This window comes from Thermobia domestica, chromosome 11 (genome assembly GCF_964235325.1).
Source record: "Thermobia domestica chromosome 11, izTheDome1.hap1.1, whole genome shotgun sequence".
NCBI classification, from domain to species: domain Eukaryota; kingdom Metazoa; phylum Arthropoda; class Insecta; order Zygentoma; family Lepismatidae; genus Thermobia; species Thermobia domestica.
In genome coordinates, this window is record NC_137464.1 from 243,007,889 (window position 1) to 243,032,940 (window position 25,052).

At 36.0% G+C, this 25,052-nt stretch overlaps 1 protein-coding gene and 1 long non-coding RNA gene across 3 annotated transcripts in view; one reads left to right on the forward strand and one right to left on the reverse strand.

The window, feature by feature from the left end:
- The window catches only part of LOC145664863 (monocarboxylate transporter 9-like), a 319,458-nt gene that overhangs the window by 152,047 nt on the left and 142,359 nt on the right, over nucleotides 1-25,052 (forward strand). The gene's annotated exons all lie outside the window — the stretch shown is intronic.
- On the reverse strand, nucleotides 15,177-21,453 carry LOC145663795 (uncharacterized). Its single transcript, XR_014127270.1, has 2 exons — nucleotides 21,179-21,453; nucleotides 15,177-15,684 (listed from the first exon to the last, which is right to left on the reverse strand). It is a non-coding gene; the product is annotated as an uncharacterized LOC145663795 (long non-coding RNA).

A 25,052-nucleotide genomic window follows, 5' to 3' on the forward strand; every position in this document is an offset into this window, starting at 1 on the left:
TAGGGTACGTACCTTCTGCGTGGGAGTCTCGAGCTCATGTGTTCGGTTTCCAGGTTAAGCTGTAGATCCACATCTCAGATAGCCTCTCTGCTGAAGGAGACGTTAAAGTGAAAATCAAATCAAACATGGCTTGTCATCGAACCAGAAGTTCCTCGCAACAGAGATGACCGCTCTGTCATTGAGCCACCGTGCTCATCAGCATTAAAACTTTACATTAGTTGGTTAACTTGAGTTTACGTCCCCTTTCAGCACAAATCTTTGTTTAAAATGTGATCCGATCCAGTGTTTGTTTAGTATGCGAGGGAATCGAACCAGGGTCCACATGCACAGAAAGCTCAGACATTACCCACTTTGACCTCGAAGAGACACAATAAAATTTTAGTTTTAAAACTATTTTTCGGGGGATGATTAAAGTTTAGCTTTTCTAATCAGCAGCGAAGCTATATGAAACGTGAGCCTACAGCTTAACGTGCCATCTGAGGTACACTCATGTTCAAAATTATTGTCGCATGTCTATAAATATGTTGTTGTAGGAATATAATTTGATAACGAATTTGCCCGATATTTCTTACGATGTTAGTATGTGTATAATCGACAAAGACATGTATGTGACAAATTTCATGTCAAAAGAGCAGTAAATAAGGACAATAAAACGAAAATAAAGCTTTCTTGTCCATTTAGCAACATTTTGGTTTACTTATTCTAATTTTTGTATTTATAATTCCTTTCCTATGAAATTTACCACAAATATACATTTCCCGATTATACACATAGTATCAGTATTAAAAGTACCCTGCAAAATCATTATCAAATTATATTCTTACAATAAGACAGTTATAGATATGAGACAATCATTTTGGACATAAGTGTACATTAGCTTCTGCTGGGATTCGAAACCCAAGTCTCCCGCACCAAAGACTCGTACTCTTTTAACCATGTAACCACGAGGATGTTCTGGTTAGCGAACGAAGACAGGAAAAAAATTCCTCGGAGCCAGTAAGGATATGAATAAGAACAAAAATTAATATTTCCGTGCTGAAATCATTAATGAATATTACAGATCTAATTCTAGTGGCTTAGTAAACCGACGAAAATGCTCCTCTATTATGCTGGAAATACTTGAAATTTTAGAGAATGGGATACCTTTTTAACACCAATTATTGCAGAAACAAGAAGTAGATTAAATTAATAGCAGGAAGACTATAATATTCAGGAGCATCTTTTGGGGAGAGGAGGCACTCACCCTCTATGAGTTTGAGACACACTAATAAAGACGTGAAACTCTTATGTCGGTGGACAATTCACCCCCCACTGCCGGCAAAATCTGAAATAACGCTACTGATAGTAGCTACTATTGTGTGCAAATTCTCTTGTCTGTCTTATTTGTAAAAATGAAAGTCTGTATGTTCTTTTTTTCTGGTATACAAATCTACAGCATTAGCTTGGAATATTACTAAGTAAGTATCAGTGGCGTATTTACGGGGGGCTTCCGGGCTTAAGCCCCCCCCCCCGAAATCTTACTTACTATAGTAAAGTATATGAAATATCTTGCAGAATTTTCACATTTCCAGGCAAAGCCCCCGTCCCCCCCGAAACAAAATCGTAAATACGCCACTGGCAAGTATCAAAGAGATCAAAACTTCGAAATGACCAAAGGTCTTTTTAGAATTTTTTTTATGCGTATCCTAAGTGAGAATGAAGGGGTTAAGAGGGAAGCGACAGTTTAAAATTTGTGCTGAAAACAGAGTATTTCACGAGCTTCTTATATTCAATGAAGTTCGGTAGGTAAAAGCAATTTTAAAAACAAGTGGACATGCCTTTCAATGTTTTTTTTTTTTTTTCAAATATAGCAATTTGAGACGTTGGAAGGAGTGATATGTAAAAGTAATCGAAAATAACTGATATTCGATAACTGACAAGATAATATTTACTTAATTAGTACAGTGGAGTACTAATTATCCGAGTTTCGATTAATCGTTCCGTGTTATCCGAGCTTAATAAAATCAAACCAACAAAAAAATCTTAAAACCTAATCTGGTTACAGTGATAGGCAATTTGCCAGTCTTTGTATCAGTAACAAAGCAAAATTGAAGCTGGCGTAAACCACGCTTGACGTTGCCACATTTTGTTTGTTTGTTTCGTGTGACTTTTGAGACAGTTATTGGAAAATCTAGAAAATAACAACACAGTTGTCGAAAACCTAAAAGAGGTTAATCTAAAAGATGTCATTTACTGGCTGACAGAATCTTGGGACAATGCGAAAGAATCTATCGTTCTGAAACGCTGAAAACATATTTCACCAAATAACGATAGCACAAGGATGGCATAAACTCAAGAATCTTCAAATGATGTAGAATTAGTAGATCTCTTAAAGAGGCTACAGATTACAGAGGCAGTAACGAATGAAGATGTGAGTAATTGGATGCGAGATGATGAACAGTATGAACTGTCCGATGAGATAATTGTAAATTTGGTTATACAAGATAACAATTCGGGTGCCGAAGATGACCAAAAAAAAAAAAAAGAAGAAGAAGCTAAATGTTGAAAGAATCAGTTACATGAATGGTTTGATCACAATCGAGGAGATACTGTTCTGCGTCGAACAGCAAGGCGACACAGCACCAGCTGGCATTAGGGATGCGCACGAGACAAGATTTGATGCTGTCTGGTCTCGAAAATGTGCTGTTAAAGAGATGTCTCGACTCGAAAAATGCATATCTCTATTGAAAGAGATGCGTCTCGACTCGAATTTTGTCAGGAAAATTTTGTCTCGTCCCGTGCGCATCCCTATACGACATCTGCGCAATTTAACGGCCAAGATACGAGGCAGCTCAATGAAGCAAAAGACTACGAAAAACAGAAAAAAATGTATATTACTTGTGTACATATTTATGTACTGTACTGTCTGTCCATTAAAAATAACAAATGCAGTAATAATAAATAATATAATAAAGAGAAATAGTTAATAAGCAACAATGCCAAATAGCGTACAAAATTTTCTTTGTATTCATCAGTGTTAACCGAGTTTTTGCTTATCCGAGTTACTTGTAGATCCGGTCCACATTAGCTCGGATAATTGGAACTCTACTGTATTATAATTCTTTATGTTTTTGTTATAATTTTCTATAAGTTATAAATTTGGCATTGCAAAATGTAGAACGAGAATTTAATGTAATATTGTATTTGTTAAGAAAACCTTTTAAAAAGTGATGATTTTAGGGAGTGATCTGATTGAGAATTTGATACCCCTCTCGAGCTAAATTCCCCTTCCCCCCCTTCGGGACCATATCTTCGATCGTGCTCAATGTGGACTACCAGTCTTTAAGCAGTACGCTTTCTCCCTGCATATTGACAACCCCGGGGAGAATCTTCTGAAATAATCACTGCACATAAATCGTTTTTCGTTACAAATCATAGGATAATAATGGAACACTGAATGTCCTTAATATATTGTTTTCAGCTATGGATCTTAGGTTTGCAATTCGTATATGTTCCGTTCTAATCGAATTTGAAAGAAAAGGAGTTACTAAAGAGTTACTCAGAGAAATGTTCTCAATCTGCGGATGAAAATAGAAACACACTTTAAGAAACATAGCTTCCTACTGGGCTTCAACACAGAAACATCTGATAGTTATATTATTGACCCAAACCACTCGACCACTTCACGTGTAATTGCAAAACTTCTTTTGACTTTTGTGTAAAGTAGTTTTCTGCTCCACACTCGATTTTGTTTCATCCGATACGACTATGAGTTTGCTGTGAATATTTGGAAGTAAGAGATCTTGAAATATACAAAAATAATTTTCAAATAAATCGCATTCGATATTACGTCCTAATAACTGATCTAAAACAGGTTGAATCCGTGAAATGATTGGGGTTGGAGTGATCGTAAATGTTTTCAGAATTATGAGTCTGGATATGCCAACCCGCTTAACGTAGGGATTTACTTTTCTGAAATGTGGTACTTTGAAATATTGGAGATGATACGGAAGATCAGAAAATAGCTTGAACAAATATATTGTTTTCCGAAGCTGATTCAAATCTGCAAAACTATAAAGAAAGAAACAGAGATAATTCCCACTTCATATCTGTATTCATTTAGAAAAAATGTTATTCGCATTTCGTACACGTAAACAACCATATAAACATACCTATTAAACAAAAATAAACGAGCTAGTGCGTCTTTTAAGAGATTAGCAAAATGACCCATCAACAAACTTTGTACGTACAATGTTAATGGGATAAGTTTCATTGCAGTGGGTTTTATGGATCGTTTATGTTTACGAAATGGGCTGTAACAGCAATGTGCTTATTGACTTTTGCTTTATGAATATCTTGGTGTTCTCACTCGAATCTGCGACTCAGAACTCTGCTTTTTTGTGCGCTGCACTGATGCACTTTAAATTATTTGTTTCATGCAGCATATTACTTAGTTTTATAACTCATTGAAACTAATATGTAACAAAGTTATTTCTAGTTATTCTGACAGAAGATAAGCAACGAGAAAAAAAGAAGGGAATACGGTATGTTAACTTATTTCTGTTGATATTTAGATGAGGATAATGTACTAGGGATTCTGATGCGTAGGAATAGTAGTATCCTATTTGTAACTAATGTAAAAACATCTCAGTCTATGAGGAACACTAATACTCAAAACCTCAAAACATCTCAGTCTATGACGAACTCTAATACTCAAAATATCTCAGTCTGTGAGGAACGCTAAATACTCAAAACATCTCAGTGTATGAGGAACGCTAATAATCAAAACATCAAAAACATCTCAGTCTACGAGGAACGTTAATACTCAAAATATCTCAGTCTATGAGAAACACTAATACTCAGAGCATCTCAGTGTATGCGGAACGCTAATAATCAAAACCTCAAAAACATGTCAGTCTGTGAGGAACGCTAATACCCAAAATATCTCAGGGGCCGCGGTGGCTCAGTGGTAGAGCATTCACCTCTGGTGCTTGGGGTCCTGGGTTCGGCCCCAGCCCCCGCCAAGTGAACTTTGTGGTGGACAAACACCGTGTGCGTGGGTTTTCTCGGGGTTCTCCCGTTTCCTCCCACTTTCTTCATTCCACCATTTTCATTCATTACTCATAATCACCGTCTCCTGTAGTCTAACCGGCATAACCGTGGGACGTAAAACTCAAAGATTTCATTTTTTAAAAAATATCTCAGTCTATGAGGAACGCTAATATTCAAAACATCTCAGTCTATGAGGAACACTAATACTCAAAACATCTTAGACTATGGAAAACGCTAATAATCAAAACCTCAAAACATCTCAGTATACTGAACAGACGATAATACTCAAAACTTCAAAATATCTCAATATATGAGGAACACTAATACGCAAAAATTTCAGTCTATGAGGAACACTAATACTGAAAACCTCCAAACATAGTCTATGAGGAACACTAATAGTCAAAACATCTCAGTCTATGAGGAACGCTAATACTCAGAACATCTCAGTGTATGACGAGCGCTAATACTCAAAACCTCAAAACATCTCAGTCTGTGAGGAACACTAATACTCAAAACCTCAAAACATGTAAATTACGTGTTGCATAAACATCTAGGCGAAAATATTTTAATATTCTTCATCTGTATTATAAACTCAACACGTGTTAGTCTGTCAGTCACACTAATTTCTAATAGTTCGCAGTCGGGTAACAGTTGTTGCTACCTGCGCTGCCACCTACATGTTGCCAAGAGATGTCACCCTCTATATGAAATTAAGAAAAAGTCAAAGCATAAATTTTGTAAATAGATTTACAAAACGAGACGAAACGAAAAATAATATGATTTTTTTTCAAGTTTTCGTCCCACAGTTACATCGTGTGGGCTAAAGGAAACGATGATGATGATAATGAATTGAATAGTGGAATGAAGAAAGTGGGAGGAAACGAGGTAACCTCTATAAAACCACGTACACGGTATTTGACCCCTACACACAAAGTGACACTGAGTGCGAGCTGAGTTCGAACCAGGTACTCCACGCACGAGATGTGAATTATGTATCACTGAGCCACCGCAGCCCCTCTCGTAATGAGACGATATTTATGCAAAATTTAGGAGACGAGATGAGATAGCCTTGTATTTTTTTTTCGTCTCATCTCCTGGGCGCGACATCACCCACCATTTACATTTTCCCTTTTTGCTTAAAGATTTCTTCGTCATCTTTACCCTTGAAAAATAATACATTTTAGTTTAACATCGCTCGATTATGCCCGTTAGGCTAAAGGAGACGATGATTAAGACAAGTGAATGATGATGAAAAATTGGTGGAATGAGAATGCGGAATGAAACGGAGCACCCTGAGAAAATCCACGGACGCAATATTGTCCACAACAAACTTGTCCGGGGATCGAACAAGGGAACCCACCCACTAGAAGCAAGCATCCTACTACTGAGCCACCGTGTCCCCATTCCTACTAAGGATGGCCAGAACCGGTTCCTGGTGGAACCGGTTTTCGGGTCTGAACGGATCCGGTTCTAGAAGATCCGGTTCCGGAATCGGTTCTTCGAATCCAGGTCTAAAACCGGTTCTTCGGATCCCGGTCCGGAACCGGTTCCAGAACCGGTTCTGAAAACCATATCTCCGAGAACCGATTCCTCGTGGAACCGGTTCCGCTGGAACCGGAACTTTGTGGCCATCCCTAATTCCTACCCCTGATTTCATTCTTTATTTACCATTTCATATTTTGACTAATATAGTGTCTAGAACCGAAATCTAATAGATAAATTATAACGCAATACTTTTTTTTTCTTTCTTTTGAAAACAGTTTTCTCAATTATCTTCAATTTTTAAAGCATTTCGTATATTTGAATCAACGTTTAAGTGTAAAAAGAAGAGAAGAAAAACTCTGGCCGCGATTATGTCTTCCGCTTTGAAATCAAACTTGTCGAATGTGTTTCGTATTATTTGAGTCAATGAACTAAGTTGAAGATAGCATGAAGGTTTACATAATCACCTCCTTCTGTATGCGCCAGAACACTGGAAAATTCAGATGGAACAGTGCCAACTGTGAACATGTTTTTATTTTCGTTGTATATACGTGCATTTGTTTTAAATTTCACAATTACAGAATTATGTTATCAAATACAAAACAGAAAAGAAAAAAAGGTCATTTCTATGAGATACGAGTGGTCAGTATGTCGTTAAAGTTCAGTTTTTGAATTAATGTTAAAATTGACATATTTTTTAATATTTCTTTTTAACTAAAAAAAAAAGGTCAAACCGCTTGGCGTAACGGCCCGATTTGTGGGCCTGAGCCGCTCCACGCCATCTGTTAACGATTGATGGAACTACGTCTAGCTTATCGCTAACCGGCGCATCGGGAGCTTTCGAGATCTAGTGGCCGTCCCGTCTTTTATTCATGTGGCTCCGCAGTTCGCCTCACGACGCTAGGTGGATATCGGTGGAACAAAGAAAAACATATGATAAAAGAAGACATACCATCCGTACTCTGAGTGCAGGGTTGAAAAAAAACATGTTTTTTTTTAAAAAAAGAACATAAAAAACGTTTTTTATGTTTAAAACATGTTTTTTTGTTTAAAACGTTTTTAACGTACAAAAAACATGTTTAAAACGTTTATTTTGTTTAAAACAATAATCTACATAAGCATATATATTACATTTTTACACTCTTACGTACTGCTTGCCATCTATATTCAACCGCTAGATCAAATTTCGGGAACTCCCCTAATCTCGATCCGCCCAAATGTTCAATTTCGGAGAAAAAAAATCGGGATTTTCCCGATCTCCGTTTACAGAATATGTAGTTTAGTTTATTTGTGTTACGTTCTTCTGGTCGTCTGCATTCTTCATCTTTAAACTCCCATTGACGCAACTGCTGTGTCAGGGCTTTAAACCTCAATTGCTCAGTCTTAAACATCAAATTAAGGCTGGAAGATGGTTTTGGTACCAATTTATTCCTGAAAGATGCAACTTTCCTGGTGTGCATTTTATGTATGTGGGAGGAGGGTAAATATCGTGTTTTTTTTGTTTTGTTTTTCAACAGTCTTTTGGGGGCCGTTCCCCCTCTTGGGGGATAGATTCATAAAAATTGTTACATGAAGCAATGAAGTAGGTTACTACATGGTAATATCGTGTATTTGTACGAGGGTTGGCTGGTTTAAACCAAAAAACGAAAAATTTTCGTAAAAGTGTGTGTTTGTAAAATCTTGATGAACACACGTTTGTGGGTTATCACGTTTCACTCCCGTATATTATTCGTATTATATTCAGACCTAAATTCCCCATTCATTACTCAAAAAGATTATACTACAAAAGCAACTTTATATATATATATATATATATATATATATATATATATATATATATATATATATATATATATATATATATATATATATATAAGTTTATAAATGTTTGTTTTGTGATTTTTTTGTAGTTGTTATTATTGTTTATATTTAATTGCAATCAAAGAAAAATTCTAAATATTGTTTCGTTTCAATGTTTACTATTGATAAAATACATGGAAATGCCGTACTTTCTGTGTGTGTGTGGGGAGGGGGGTCACACCCCACGAGAGACATTTAGTGAAATGAGAAGTCTGGTATTTATTTATGTATAAATGAGTCTGAGCCAAAGTGGACTCAAATAATTCGTATCTTTATTCACTTTTCTTACTAATATGCAAATTAAGTCGTTGTATTTCTTTAATTTGGACCAATAAAAGTCGCTATTAACTAACTCGAACTAAATTAGTTCTTCTGTACTCCATAGTACTTTGAAATTGTCCATATGTAGTTCTGTATAATGGTTTAACTTGTGCAACTGTTTATCTTTTTGTCCTTCTGAAATGACTCTTGACAGTTATATTAAGAAGCATGTAAAGATCAGTACAACGTATTTTTATCAGGATTCCTTCGTGAGTTATTTGGCAGACGTATCGCATTTGTGGCCAATTAGTCCTGGTTCCGAGTTCAAATGGAGGACAATTTCTCTCGGATGTAACTCGAGAAACGTTTTTATTCCGCTTTAAGCTTATGTGATCCCTTCCAGCATAACCCGGTAGTTGCATAATAACATCAAGGCGAAACAAACTTATTTCTGTCCATATATGATATGAATATATAGAGCAAATTATTTAAACCAAAAAAACCTGGTTTAAACCAAAAAACCAGTTTTTTGTTTTTTCAATAAAAACAATGGTTTTTGCCAACCTTGATTTGTACTTCTTGCTTATTATGGGGAGCAGGGAGGGGGCAAAGTTAGCCAATTTTTGGAGTTTCAGTTTTTTGACGTAAATTACATTTATTTTTACAACAAACATCAATAGCTCAGTCTTTAATTAAGCTAGAAAGGTGATTTGGTACCAAAGTATTTTATGTATATACGGGGTACGTATGTACGGCCGAGAGAGGGAGGATGAAGTTTTTTTTTCATCAATTTTTTTTCATCAGGTTTTGGCGGGTATTCCTCCCCTCTGTGTGGTACATCCATAAAAATTGGTATGTGAAGCAATGAAGTAGTCCCCTACATGATAGTACCCTGTATGTGTACTTGTTGTTTATAGAGGAAGAGGGGGTCAAATTTGGTTAATTTGCATTTATTTTCGGGACGGTCCCATATAACACAAGATGTATTTCACTGAAGTGGTCTAGAAGCATAATTCTTGTTCGTATACATGATGTGTGCAGCAAAAATGATTTGCATATGGACATGGTACTACAGTGGGGGAGGGGAGAGAATGTCTAATTCAATGTATGTTTTTCTGTGCATATATATATATATATATATATATATATATATATATATATATATATTTTAATATTTCCTACATAAAACGAATGCATTACACAATGGCAGCAATGGTTACCATTTCTTATATTATTGTCACAAGTATGTGGCCTACACATTAGCATCATTTTGTCAGCGCAGGTAACTGCAAGGGTTGCCAGGGCCCCGCAAAGTCAATATTTTCATATTTTTAATGATTTTTTATGTCTGTTCTTTTTCTACGAATACGGCGGGAATTTCACGCATATTATCTCGTTGGAATTTGTGGTCTATAAGCTTTCCAATGGTGTATAACTCATGAAATGTTCAAATACTTCAATTGAATTTCTGTTGGTTTAGTTATAAGCACACTGATGTGCAGAATTTCGTTCGTAATTGCTGTTATAATAAGAATATAACTCTGCTTGTAATTTACTCCGTGCACAAGCCCTGCGGAGGATGGGTTGTTTGTTAGAAAATTAAATTAGCTTCTTCAATCTGATATTTTTAGTTGTTTTAAACATGTCTAACCAGCATCGAAAAAAAAACACGTTTAAAACAATTTGTTTAAAACGTTTAAAACAAACTGAATAAAACAACAGCCCTCGTTTTAAACATGTTTTAAACACTTGTTTTAAACATTTTGTTTTAAACATATCAACCCTGTCTGAGTGGGATTCGAACCCACTGTAGACCGTCCTGTGATCGCAAGCCTAACCCTTTATACTGCGTGACCGTGGAAGTCGGCTGACGAGATAATGTAGGAAGAGGTATACCCTTTTGTGCCAACTAGACATCAAATCAATTAAAATAAAAGAGTATTACATACGGTACTTTTTTAAGTAATCATTGACCACACCCAAGTATTTATTCTTCATCGTAACCTTGTATTGACATAATTACATAATACGATACTAAGACACTGTTAGTAACTAACTGCTTATATGATACAAGAAGATAAGGTATGTATGGGATGAGCTTCTGTCAAGTTGGTGTATGTGATAAAACCAAATTCAAGTCATGCCATGTGAAATTAAATATATATACAGGGTGCGGAAAAAGTCCCGGAACGGTTCAATATCTCGCAAAATATATAGGCCAGCAAAACAAACCAAACAAACCAAAATGCTAATGTAAATCTAGATACGATCACATTTCGGTGAGGATCTAACATTTCCGTACTGACGTTTTTATGTATCTATGTATGTACGTTCAGAGAATATTTATTCAACGATAAATTACGTAAAAAAAAATTACATATACACACGGGGCCCTGCACAACCTTCTATTTGGTTCAATATTTGTGAAGCGCCTAACATTTAACATGCAATAGCTTGAAAACGGTACAAGCTACGGTAAAACTCATTACACCAGTGAATTTCTGAGAAAAGTTTACATGAATTTGATGTATCACTTGCACCTACTACTATTTTAAAAATCGAAAGCTGAATCCAATATGGCGGATCCAAGATGGCGGCTGGCGTGGTTACATGTGTCAGAGAAGCAGTATTTGATCCAATTTGTTTCGCATATGCCCACATTCATGCCCAGTTACATCTAAAGAAACTAAAAGCAATTTTGTGCCCGAGCGTTATAGTAATGTATGATTGAATTCCGGAGTTTCCTGAAGGCCCATAAATATGCAAATTACCGGTATGGACCGCTAAAATTAGTACATTACACTTTGGGTCGCGGAGAACTTTGCATTTGAATCAATTTTACACGAATCCCGAGGGGACACTTTGTGAATGTACGTTGTGAGACTCCGTGCCTCTCTTTACGGTGGTTTGGGTTCCACCTTAAACTGTAGGTTCACGTCTCATGTAGCCTCAATGCAAAAAGTACGCTATCTTCAACAACTAACAGCATCATTCATTTTTAACTCACAAAGTCAGTCAAGAATTCATCAAAATCAACGTATACAATGGGCGCTCAAAAAGTTTTGTAAATGGGCCATGATTTTTGTAATAGTTGCACTAAGACTATGAAATTTTCTGTGTGTGTGTACTTGTGTTCTTTGTATATATACACATCTTACCCAATGTATCCTCCATCCACTGTGACACATTTAACCCCCTGTTCTTTCCATGCCATTGTAATCCACGGACGCTGACTATTACACCACTATTTCACACACACATAATGAGTTCTTGGCGACTGGCAAACTGCCTACTATGAAGGTGGGCCTTCAGATGACCAAACAGAAAGAAATCAGACAGGGCCAGATCCGGGGACTATAAGGTGGTTGAAGAACCATTTCCCATGCCATACTACTGATTTTCTACTGTGCGTGATTGACAAAGTGAATTTGTTTCTGTTCGCTTGAGAGCAGGTGTGGCACCCAATGGACACAAAGTTTTCTGTAACCTAAAGACTCTAGTAATGTTTGAATAATACCCACAGATAACTCAGTCGCTTCAACAAGCTGTCGTGTGTTACACATTTTGTTCACTCAGTTGATGATCTGCCGTACCATGTTGTCCAGTAGATTGAAATCATCACTGTGGAACCTTTGTACCCATTACTGGATATTGCTGCAGTCCAATATCTTTATGTATACGAAGTAATTTGTGTCGAATGGATGTGACTGAGCAATTGTCGGTCTTGCATAGGAATTCCAAACGACAGACCGTTGGCGGGTGCGGCTATCCATTGTGGGCGTGTCTGTAGAGGATGAAAAATTGCTACACGACTTCAGCATACAGGACACAAGTACACACACAAGCACACAAATTTTCATGGTCCTAGTGTAACTATTAAAAAATGTATTGTGCAAAACTTTTTGAACTCCCTTTGTAATTACAAACAAATTGTCTCATTCATTGCTTAAGACCGTATAAGATTAATTTAACCTTTACGTTCTACTCCTACATACTTCCTGTTCTTCTTAAACAGAAGAACGTTTTTCTCTTTTACATATACTAAGAAAGTAACAATTTATAGTCTAGATAACTGGTTCCTTACCTCGTTCAAACTTTCCCTTAACTAAGCGATGACTTCATATCTTTTTATTAGTATTCTTCCATTCGTCTTCATAAATATATCTTTTTTCTTCTGTCTGTTTACTATACGATCCGGTAAACGATGTCCATTGGAAGATTTATCCAAAATTATAGTTGGCGTATTTGTTCATTTTCGCGTTTGGGGGACTTGTCCGTCGGGGAACTTGACCAAAATGATAGTTGGGACATTTGTTCATTGAGGATTTTGTTCATATTCCTGATTGGGGTTTTGTCCACCGAGAGTTACGTCCTACTCCCGTTATTTCTTAGTTTTAGAGCAGTTTTGGTTTATTAACTACGAATATACCACATTGACTTGATCCCTAGTCTTCCGTTGCAAGCGCTGCTATCGGCTGAAGGAACTCCACTCACTTTCTCTCGCCCACACAGCAATGAAATATTTTCAAAACGTTTCTAAAACGTGCCATCATTTTCCTTCAGAAAATGTATCCTACTTCCCTTAAGGAAATATATTCCATATGTTGTTGAAAACATTTTCCACATAATACTGAAAATATTCTCTAAATACACTCAAAAACGTTGTAGAAATATTTTATACGCCGTTAGAAAAGTTTTCCTAAAAATGTTTTCTGTACGATTTCCAAACATTACTGAAAAAGTATTTGAAACGTTTTATACAATGTTAACGGAATGGTTTTTAAAATGTTTCTCATGGAATATTTTAAAATTATTTACCAATAACGCAGACAATATTTTCCTACATATGCCAAAATATATTTAGTGAATATTTTTTGTACATCACAGAAAATATTTAAAGAATAGTTTCTGTGCATGACAAAATATTTAGGGAATATTTTCTGTACATGACAAAATATTTACAGAATATTTTCTGTACATGATAGAACCCAAAGCCCATAGGCCAATTCGGTTACTACTGCAGATACGAAAACAAGGTAAGATACAGAAGGAAATTTTTAAAATGCAGCAAGTTTTGTTTTTATATTAGTATACCGCCCAATAGTAACGAAAAGTACAACGCTGCCACTGTTGGACAACAACGAATGAAAGAAAGAAAGTTTGAAATTATTTGGACCAAAGGGAACGGAAAGACACAATGAAAAATATAGTGCAAGACCCAATTTCGCGTCCTTCGTATCTGCTCCCCCCCCCCTCAACACCGTGGTTGCTACGCCTCTGGCGTGGATGTTGCATTTGCATGTTTATCCTTCACTGTGTCTCCTTTCAATTCTTCTCGGTGTAGCTAATTTCAAACCACACATTCTTTCATTCGTGTAGCCCGACATGATGTATGGTAACGCATTTTCTTTATTGAGCGGTACACTAGTACAAAAACAAAAGTGTTGCTGGAATTTAAAAGAGTCCTTACATATCTTACCGTGTTTCCATACCTGCAATAGTAACCGAGTTGGCCTATGGGCTCCGGACTTTTGCGTCACTCTGCATATACGGTATAACGGCTTCTTGCTGGGAACAAATAGTAGGTTGAAAACAAGGCGGCCAGGCTGTGACATAGCAGCTGGAAGAAAACATAAGATTCTTCTGTACAATTTTACCTGCTTAGACGTCTTTGCCTCACTCTGTCTTCATGACGAGGAACCATTGCGGCCCACAGACTCAGATCAAAAAAATAAATAAATAGATAAATAACTAAAAACAAAATAAAAATAAAAATAAAATACTACTACTACTACTACTACTACTACTACTACTACTACTAATAATAATAATAATAATAATAATAATAATAATAATAATAATAATAATAATAATAATAATAAACAGTGTAAATTATAACTACGTAATGTTAACTTGCTCTCATAATTTTAAGCATTTTTTTTTTAAACTCAAACTCTTATTTACACACAAAATGTTTCTGGGTGTTTCACTGGTACTACTGGTATGTGGACACGCCGTGCATATATGTTGGGGTGTCTTATGTGACTTACGACATTCAAACTGCACATCAGTGTGTTCACAATCGTCGCCTGCCAGTTTTGAAAGCGGCTGTATTGGATTTTTTTTTTTTTTTTAATACGAAAAGGATTGAAGTTTAGACATCCATTTCAAGAAACAATTGTTGGCAATCCTTTTCCTATCTTAAAAATAATAAATCCAATATAGCCGCTTTGTAAATTGGCACGCGATGATTGTGAAGGCTCTAATTTGCAGTCTGAACCTCGCAACATCACATAAGACACCCCAACGTACATAGACGGCGTGGCCACATACCAGTAGTAGCAGTGGAACACCCTGAAGCATTCTGTGTGTAAATAAGATTTTGAGTTAATAATAATAATAATAATAATAATAATAATAAAAGCAGCTTAAAATTATGAGAGCAAGCTAACATTATGTAGTTATAATTTACACTGTACACTATAATAAATATACATCTATATAAGTTTATATCGGTTAGTAGTTAAATAAAAATATAAATGTACACTATTCTGGCATTATTTATTTAAATACTCTTCAGCAGCATCTTCATGCTGCTCGTATTATTTGTTTCTATACATTAAGAACAATCTTCTCAAATATCACATTAAGAACAATCTTCAACACTTGTTCTAGAAAATTATGTCACTGACACTAATTTAAAAAAAATCAACAACAATATTTATGTAAAATATGTTGCTGAAAATATGTTCTACAAATCTACGGCGCATGGGGAATAGATCTTTTCACGAAATGTCACTTTTTGCAACTTTCAAGAAATATCACATTGTTGAATAACCAGAAAACGTATTTGCTTCTTTATAATGTCACTTTTGATTACCACAACTAACTATAAATTCGACGCTGCGAATTGTCAGTTAAAGTTCTGTGGAACTGCAGCTGAATTCTTAACTGATCTTCTTGTTCGTCTCTGTATGACATGTTGAAGCCAAATCCCAATAATCTACGCGATCTCATCGTTAGTTACGTTTCTCTTGTGTTACACAGTTTCTGAAAATAAAAATAATAGGCAGCGTTTAATAACATAATAACAGCAGGGAATGATTAAAGATCAATTATTACATCTTAAACTTAAAAAAATATTTAAAATGTTTGTGTAGGACCTACAGCAGCTTGTGAAGACAATATTGTGTTACAAAAGTAACATCCAGAAGAAAATGTAAACGGCAAGGAAGACAACAGCTTCAGCTGAAAGTGACATACCTCAGACTGTAGCTTACTTACGGACGTTGTAACATGTTGAAGCGGTCACACATTTTTTTTAAAAAGTATAGCATCTTATAAATATTAAACCTATTAAAAAAAAAAATTGAAAACATGTGGCAGCATTTGAGTTGATGAAGAACTAGCGTCTCATTCCGAATGCTCTGATCTCAAATCTGGACCCGATCATCCTTTTTCCCTCAGTCGTACCAGGTGAATGCCGAGGTGGTTACTAAGGCCTTGATGACCGCTACCTTGCTTGATTTCTTTCCCCACGGAGCAGGCCATACATATTATTTTGCCTTATACAAATGAATAATTTTGATACGTTGCATTGCAAAGAATACAAAAAATCGCGAATATAGGAATGAATCATGAAATGCTCAAGAAAACTACCAACATGACAGAACAATTCAGTAAAAGGATGAAATGAAAGGTAAGGGGAAAAAACAAGGAATGTCCATGTGTGTGCTTTATTGGGTACTTTGTCCTATGAGATGGTGACTTTTGGTACTATTTGCCTGTATATATATATATGCATCCGTAGATGTAAAAATATCTATGTAAAAACAGGCAAAAGATTTGATTAAGCCTATGCCTTTTTACGAGGTTTTCAATATTAAAACACCGTTTTCTCAAAAATACAATTTTGTGACATTCCTTCTATTTTCCCCTTACCCTTCAAATATACTCTATACATGTTCAACTCTCTCTTCCACGGACACTTAAATGGAACGTGTCACTTGAAGATGGGAAAATTGCGCATTTTGCTAAAATAAGGATTTTCAAAGTGTTTTGAATGTTATAACAGCGCTTGTAGTACATGCTTTTGGGAAATAAAGTTTACAGGAAGATGATTCTGAGAAGTATTCATGGCACAATAGTATGTATTTAAAGCGAAGAAAAAATAAAAAGGGCGCCAGAAAGGTTTTTTTTTTTTTTTTTTTTTTTTTTTACAAGAATTTAAACATAGTGTATCCCTCTTCAAATGACAACTTCTTTGATTCTTTCCACTCTGAATCTAAGGTACGGCTTTTTTAATGCATTCAGTGCATTCACAACTTTATAAAGGTCTTACGTTGAAAAAAATGGAATCTTTAAGTTTAACGTCCCACGGTTATGCGGTTAGGCTAAAGGAGATGGTGATAATGAGAAATGAGTGAAATGGTGGAATGAAGAAAGTGGGAGGAAACGGGAGAACCCCGAGAAAACCCACGAGCACGGTATTTGCCACCACAAAGTCCACACGGCGCGAGCTGGGATCGAACCAGGGACCCCAAGCACTGGAGGTGAACGCTCTACAACTGAGCCACCGCGCCCTCGGGTCTTACGTTGAATGTTGTATATCTTAGCGCGAAAGCAACTAATTCGCCCAAGGAAAGTCCAAAATCTAATAAGAACCACTTCCAATCACTTGATCACCTTAATTGCACCAATAATATACCAACGAAAAGCTCAAAAACCTAGGTGGGTTTTTCCGGGCTGGGCCCAATTGGGCAAACCCTGAACACAATACAATACACACACACACACATATATATATATATATATATATATATATACGCAAATCGCAAAAGAATAATTGTAATCTTTCGGCAAATCTAGTCTGATGGCCCCCTTTAATTTTATATATGCCAGGTGAAATATTTACATGTCGCCTGCCGCAAACCATTTAAGAGAAAATAAGAAAATTAGCGAAAGAATTATAATTTTTCAACAATTATTTCGAGCGGCACGCCAATAGTAAACCTGCAGGCAGAATTAGGTAATACTCAAGCAGACTGTTTTACCAAATTTTGACGCATTTCTTGCATCTTCCGGTTTCTTTTTGCAGAACATGCACTAAACGAAAAGAAATCCTTAAGTTTAATATCCCACGATCATGTTGGTTAGGCTAAAGGAGACGGTGATAATGAAAAATGAAGAAAGTGGGAGGAAACGGGAGAACCCCGAGAAAACCCACGAGAAAGTCCACACGGCACGAGCTGGGATCGAACCAGGGACCCCAAGCACCGGAGGTGAACGCTCTATCACTGAGCAACCGCGCCCCCCTATGTACTAAATGAGGAGCTCTAAAAGAAAAAGCGAAACAACTTCTGTTAGGTGGCCAGTAAAAAAAGCACGCATGCTATCTGAGTCAGGGCAGAAGCACAGCAGGGGGGCACGCATAAACGAGGATGGTGCAAAAACATTTACAATATTTGTAATTATTCTTATCTTCAAAAACACTTAATTTCGATCCTAAAAAAAAAAAAAAATACCTTTCACAGCTAATACACGAGTGTTACACCGCCTTTCTTTCTTACCTTTACGACAGAAAATAGTGTATGTAGGGCTATTGCCTCTGTTCTGAATTTTTCTTCTTGAATAAATCTTTTCCACACTTTGCGCAGTTGATTTTACGCGCTTCACCATACCATGACTGTAGAAACTTTATAATCCTTCTCTCTTTATTACACAATTCTTTAAAAAAAAAAAAAAGTTTACATTACGGCCATCGCAGATGTTCACAACTGACGTATGAACCGGAAATTCCCGCCGCTTACTTCTACCCTATTTGCATTCAAAATCCATTTCAATAAGCTGTGCAATGATAGAAATAACTTACATTAACACTCTCATTCCTTCACGAAAAATATTTCACATCATATTTTATCTATAAATTTTGTTCTCGGCGTAAACGTCTGCTCGAGAGAACCCAAGAATTATTATAACCCACTGGTGTATTTAAGGGGGGCTTCCGGGCTTAAGCCCCTTGAAATTGTACTTACTATATTAAAGTAAATGAATTATCTTGGAGAACAAAGTTAGCCAAGCCCTTCTCCCGTGAAAAAAAAAGTCGTAAATACGTCATTAAAATGGTAATATACGCGCAATTATCCCGTCACCAAAATAGAAATGTACGTGCCTACTCCCTTCGGAAGCATCCCCTCGCCCCCCCCCCCCCGCCTTCACCCTCCCTGACTCGGTTAGATGGCATTCGTGCTTTTTAGTAGCCCCGTAACACAGATTGGTTTGTATTTTTTGGGCTTCTTATCCACACATCAGGAATCAGTATAAATACGCAAATCGTAAAAGAATTGTAATTTTTCGACAATTAATTCTGACGGTCGCCTTGAATTTATAAGTGAAAAATTTATACGTCGCTTGGCGAAAATCATTAAATAGACAACAAGAAGGAAAGTAGCGAAAGAATTATATTTCACTAAGTATTTCGAGCAGTGCTTCTTCCAGACTTGTCTTTGGGAGGGCAGTGGCTCCCCGGAGCAGACCAAAATAATACGTTTATAATAATAACTAGAATAGCACGAGCAATGCCCCCGGAACATTACTTTTGAAAGAAACACTGCTTTCGAGTGGCACACCAGAAGTAAAACTGCACGCAGAATCATTATAACCTGTCATAAAAATGGTAATGTACGCATCTTTTTAAACTCTTTACTTTGAACAAGGCAGTGATATTATGTCAGTACATAGTATTGCCGAATGAGCATTAGCGAAAAATGAAATGAAATGAAATCTTTTAGTTTTACGTCCCACGATTATGCCGGTTAGGCTAAAGGAGACGATGATTATGAGAAATGAATGTAATGGTGAAATGAAGAAAGTGGGAGGAAACGGGAGAACCCCGAGAAAACCCACGCACACGGTGTTTGTTCACCACAAAGTTCACTTGGCGGGGGCTGGGATCGAACCCGGGACCCCAAGCACCAGAGGTGAGCATTAGCGACTGAAGGCGGGTTAGAGTCCCGCAGGGCACGTTGTTTTCTCTTTCCTTCTTGGGAACTGTAACTGCAGAAACCGGTTCAGATCAATTGGTCATTGTCACTGCCTTGACTAAAGTAAAGACTTGCCCGCATATTTTCCCTTTGGAAGCATCCCCTCGCTCCTGCTGACCTCCAACTTCGCAATGCTCTGACTCAGACAGTATTGGTGCGGGAAGCTTCTAGAACACAGGTCCCCCATATAGGTTAATAGATGTTTCTTTTCTGTATCAAAGTAAAATATTTAATTCACATAGTATTGCCGAGCGAGCGTCAGCAAGTGAAGGCGGGTTAGAGCCCCGCAGGGCACGTTGATTTCTGTCTTTATTACAGATAAATGGGAAGAGGAACCTGTGTTCTACATCCCTACACGTAGTACAGGCTGATTTATATTTTTTGCACTGTAGTTTTTACGTCATACATCCGGCAACGTATATATATACGCAAATCATAAAAGAATAACTATACTTTTTCGACAAGTACTTCTGACGCTCCTTTTGAATTTTATCTATTCCATGTGACGTATTTCAAATCGCCTAGCGCAAATCTTTAGGAGACAATAAGGCTTGTGTATAGCCCGCTCCCCCCAGTTCTTTGTCACCGGAACTGGAAGAGTCAGTACTACTACTACTTATATCGAGAACAGAACCAAACCAACCCCTGCGGGGCTTCTAACCCGTTCCTACTACTATTGCTACTAACTACCACCACTACTACTACTATTGCTACTAACTACTACTACTACTGCTACTATTACTATTACCGCTACTAAAGCTACTACTACTACTTATACTAAAGCTTCCTTACCGCAAGATTTACATCTTAAATCTTTATAACATGCGATTCCGATTCATTATGAACTAGTATGAATCGTTAGAATCACTATGATTCGTTAAAAATCATTGGGGGGAGCGGGCTATACTCAATCCGACAATAAAAAGAAAATTATTAAAAGAATCTATTTTTCAGCAATTATTTCGACTGGTGAGCCAAAAGTAAACCTTCACGGTATTTTATGTATAGAGAAGAAAAATAGAAATCTAGCATCCCATACCTTTATTAATTTGTAAACATAAATTTCTCGATAATACATAGTATACATGAGAACACCCTGATCTGCGTTTCTTGTGTTCTATTACCATTTCTACATGAAATACCATAAATTTTCTACGTAGTGCAATATAAGAAGTACCCATGTGCACAAGACATGCGATATGCCTTAAATCCCCCCCTCCACACACACATAGTCATAGATAAAGTACAAGGGCACTACACATGCAGATATGCAGATATAAAGTACAGGTACGTTCTTTTTTTATTTTCGTATCAGTCGATAAGTAAATAAAAGTCGCTTTGTTACCCCCTTTGTAAGTTCGTACATACTCAATGAATAATCCCTAAAAGTATGAGCGTCCTGCTTATTCGGGAACTGATGCAGCTTCATGTATACTATACAGACACTCAATCACTTATAAAGACAATAAAACTAAATTATTTTATGTAATCGTTATACTTACCGACTTTTCTTGTCTTTCTTTCTTTCTTCTTCACTATTAACAGAGTTGAGGTGTGCCTCCGACTTCGGAAAAGTCTTCTTTAATTTCAAATCACTCATTAACTAATTAAAATTGGGTATATTACCAACTTTTTAAGTAGGTAGATATTCAATGACTAATTCCTGGCTCCTTAACTATAACCCTTTTTCTATATAAAGATATCTTCTTCAACATGACTGAATATAGTGAGATTTATTTTATTTTATTTATTTATTTTTTAAATATTCCTTCTTGTCTTGACTTGTCAACATAGCGCGCAAGGAATGCTGGTACCTTTGATAAACAAATGACGGTTGATGTAGCGATGCTAATTAGCAATCTCACACACTGGATATCATAAATTTCAAATTTTTAACAAATATATTTCTTTGGTGCTGCTATAATTAGTATAATGATTGGTAATAATGCTACTACGATACTCTCGTGAGAGAATTTATTCAACATTCGATAAAATATTCTGCAAATAATTCTAAAATATTACATGAAAATATTTCATTTAAGTTACAGGACAAGATAACAAACACATTTCCATACAAAATTAATAGGAGTTTTAAAAATATTTCTTATCTTACGAACGAATTTATTTTTAAAATATTCGAAATATTTTAAAAATTATATTTCATATGTTTTCTTGTAACAATAGAAAAGAATGTAAATGACATGTTGGAAAACATTTTATTCTGTTTATAGGCCTATTCTGTTTCCTTTATCATGTATGTAAAACATTTTTTGTGTTACTTAGAAAACATTTTCTCTCTCAACTAGGGGTAAAAGTACGGGGGGACGCCACCCCCACCTCGAGAAAATATATACGGCGTCTACCCAGTTCCTAAAAAAAAATTACAATGGGCAAAGATAGGCAGGGTGAACGACGTGACGTCATCCGCTACCTACCGTCCCCCAACCTTTTCAGATCCACTTTTACCCCTGCTCTCAACATTGAAAACATATTACATTACATTCAACACAATATTTCTATTACAATTTGTGAAAATTTTCCATACATTATTTTCCTACTAACGTTCTAAACATGCACATCCTGTTCAGTGGCATATTTACGATTTTGTTTTGTGGAGGGAATCTTTGCTAACTTTATTCCTGAAAATGTGAAAATTGTGCAGGATATTTCATTTACTTTAATATAGTAAAACAATTTCGGGGGAGGATTAAGCCCGGAAAGCTTATTTAACGCCAATGCTTCCCGTAGTTAATTAAATGTTCTCCAAACACATTTTAAAAAATAGTTCCGGCATATAGTTGGAATACTTCTCAGATATAACAAGGAATATGTTTTCTCCAGTAACGGAAGAGTATATTCTGAAAACATGTAAAAATGTTTCTATAATAGACCTATATCAGAAAATGTTGTTCACTAAAGACACAAAATATCTTCCAAAACACAATGGAAAACATTTTCTATTCATTTTTAATGTTTTCTTTTAACTGTTTTAAAGTTTTATATTCAAAATTCCATAAAATATTCTGGAAATAATACTAAAATATCATACGAAAATACTTAATTTAAGTTATAGGAGAAGATTACCAAAATACTTTTGTAAAAATTAAGTAAACCTTTTTAAAACATTTCTGAAAAATATTTCTTATATTACGAAATAATTTATTTTTAAAATATTCTAAATGTTTTTAAAAATATATATTTAATACGTTTTCTCGTAAAAATAGAAAATATTACAAATAACGAATTAGAAAACACTTTTTAAATATGTGGAATATATTTCGTTTGATTGCTTTCCGTATCATATATGGAAAACATTTTTAGTATCATTTCGAAAATATTTCCCTTCTCAACAGTGAAAACATATTAAATTAGATCCAAAACAATATTTCTAATATATTTTGTGAATATTTTCCTGGTTTTACTTTCCGGCAAGCATTCTCAAAATGTACTCCAGGTAATTTCTAAAATGTTTTACAAACATTTTTGGGAAAATATTTTTGGGAAATATTCGGAATACATTGGGGAAACCAGCATGGAAATCTTCAGAGAAGGAAAACCTTTTGAAAACCAAGGAAAATATTTTCTTTTGATTGAGGAAATATTCCTTGCTGTGTGGGCGCTTAGCAACAGCAGAACCCTTATTGGCTCAACGCGTGGGTGTGTGAGCTTTAGTTCGCATTTTTGCCAAGGCTCAAGACATTTTGGCAGCACAATAACTAACTCTATGGCCTATGGAACCCGGAGGTTCAATGCCGCGTTCACAAAAGCTCTCCATTGACTTCTACCCTTTCCCAAATGGATCCAGTTTCTACTTTGTATTCCTATCTCTGCGAGATCCATCTTAATATTGTCCTCCCATCTGCACCTAGGTCTTCCTAATGGTCGTTTTCCGATTGGTCTTCCAGTCAAGACTTTGAAAGCGTTTCTATTTTCTTCCATCCTACGTACTAGACTTGGCCACCTAAGCCTCCTAGACTCGATGCCTTTAACAATGCTTGGTGAACCATATAAATTATGTAGTTCGTCGTTATGAAGTTTCCCCATTCCCGTTTCTCTTGGGTATGAATATTCCTCTCAGGATCTTGTTCTCAAATACTTTCAGTCTATGTTCTTCCTTCCGAGTAAGCGACCATGTTTCACAACCATACAGAACAACAGGCATGATTATCGTTTTATATATTTTAAGCTTCAAATTCCTCGACAGAATTCGCGACGACAAGAGATTTTGAACTGAATAATAACACGAATTCCCTGCTTTTACTCGACATTTAATTTCTTCATGAATATGATTTTCGTCTTTTAATATTGATCCTAGATATACTCTTAAAATTATGTTTCTTGGTGCATTTTTGGCTAAGTAATTAAACCCACGGAAAGTAAGGAAATCGTCGTTTCTTGACCTTTAATTTTACCGTGTACAGACTTTATTGATTTAATTCAACTGTATAGTGTGTAAGGTTCCTGTTTCAAAATCTAGAGAAGATGATCAAGACTTGTTCCTTTGATTTTTTAATTTTTAGTTAGCGTCCGTTTTAGCAGCAAAGCTATATGAGACGTGGACCTATAATTTAACGTAGAATCCGAACCACATGAGTTGCCGCTGGGAATCGAAATCGGTCTTCCACACCAAAGGCGCGTACGTTGACCAATTAGCCACGAGAGAGCTCTGACTAACACTTGTATCTATCAAGTATCCGCACTGACAATATTGATTACATTTGGAATGCTGGATGTCAGTCTTAATATATGTTTTTACTGCAGACTAACTGAGAGGTAAGCACGCAAACTTCCTGTACACATGATTCATTCAAAAGCTCGGTACATAATATGTATCACGTAAACTTAGTCTTGTTCAAAACACCCGCTCACCCATCTCTCTTTGAAAACGTCTTATTCCATAAATGAAATAATGAAATCGAACAAAAGTTATTTTCTTTGGACAATCGAAATCATTATTTCAGTCCAAATATTAGAAGAAGAAGTCACACTGGAATTGTCAATATTATCGAAGTCAAAACGTTAAAAAAAACTTTGTAAAGATTTTTTTTTTCGTTGGGTTTAAGTTATTTGGAGTTTAGCGTCCTGTTCACCACCGACGCAATATGGAACATAAACCTGCAGGTCAACATGAAATCTGAATCACATTAGTACCCACTTGAAATCGAACCCCGGTCTCCCGGCTCCAAAGATGTGTATGCTAACTGTATAGCCATGAAGATAATCAGGAACTTTTCATATTGATTTGTTTAGGAGATTATTTATAATGCTGTGCTTTCTCTAGAAATCTTTTTCCTCAATATCAGCAAGGGTCTAAATGAGGTATTATTTATTTTTTAAAAATCAACCCTTCAACGCAGGGCCGGATTAAGGGAGGCT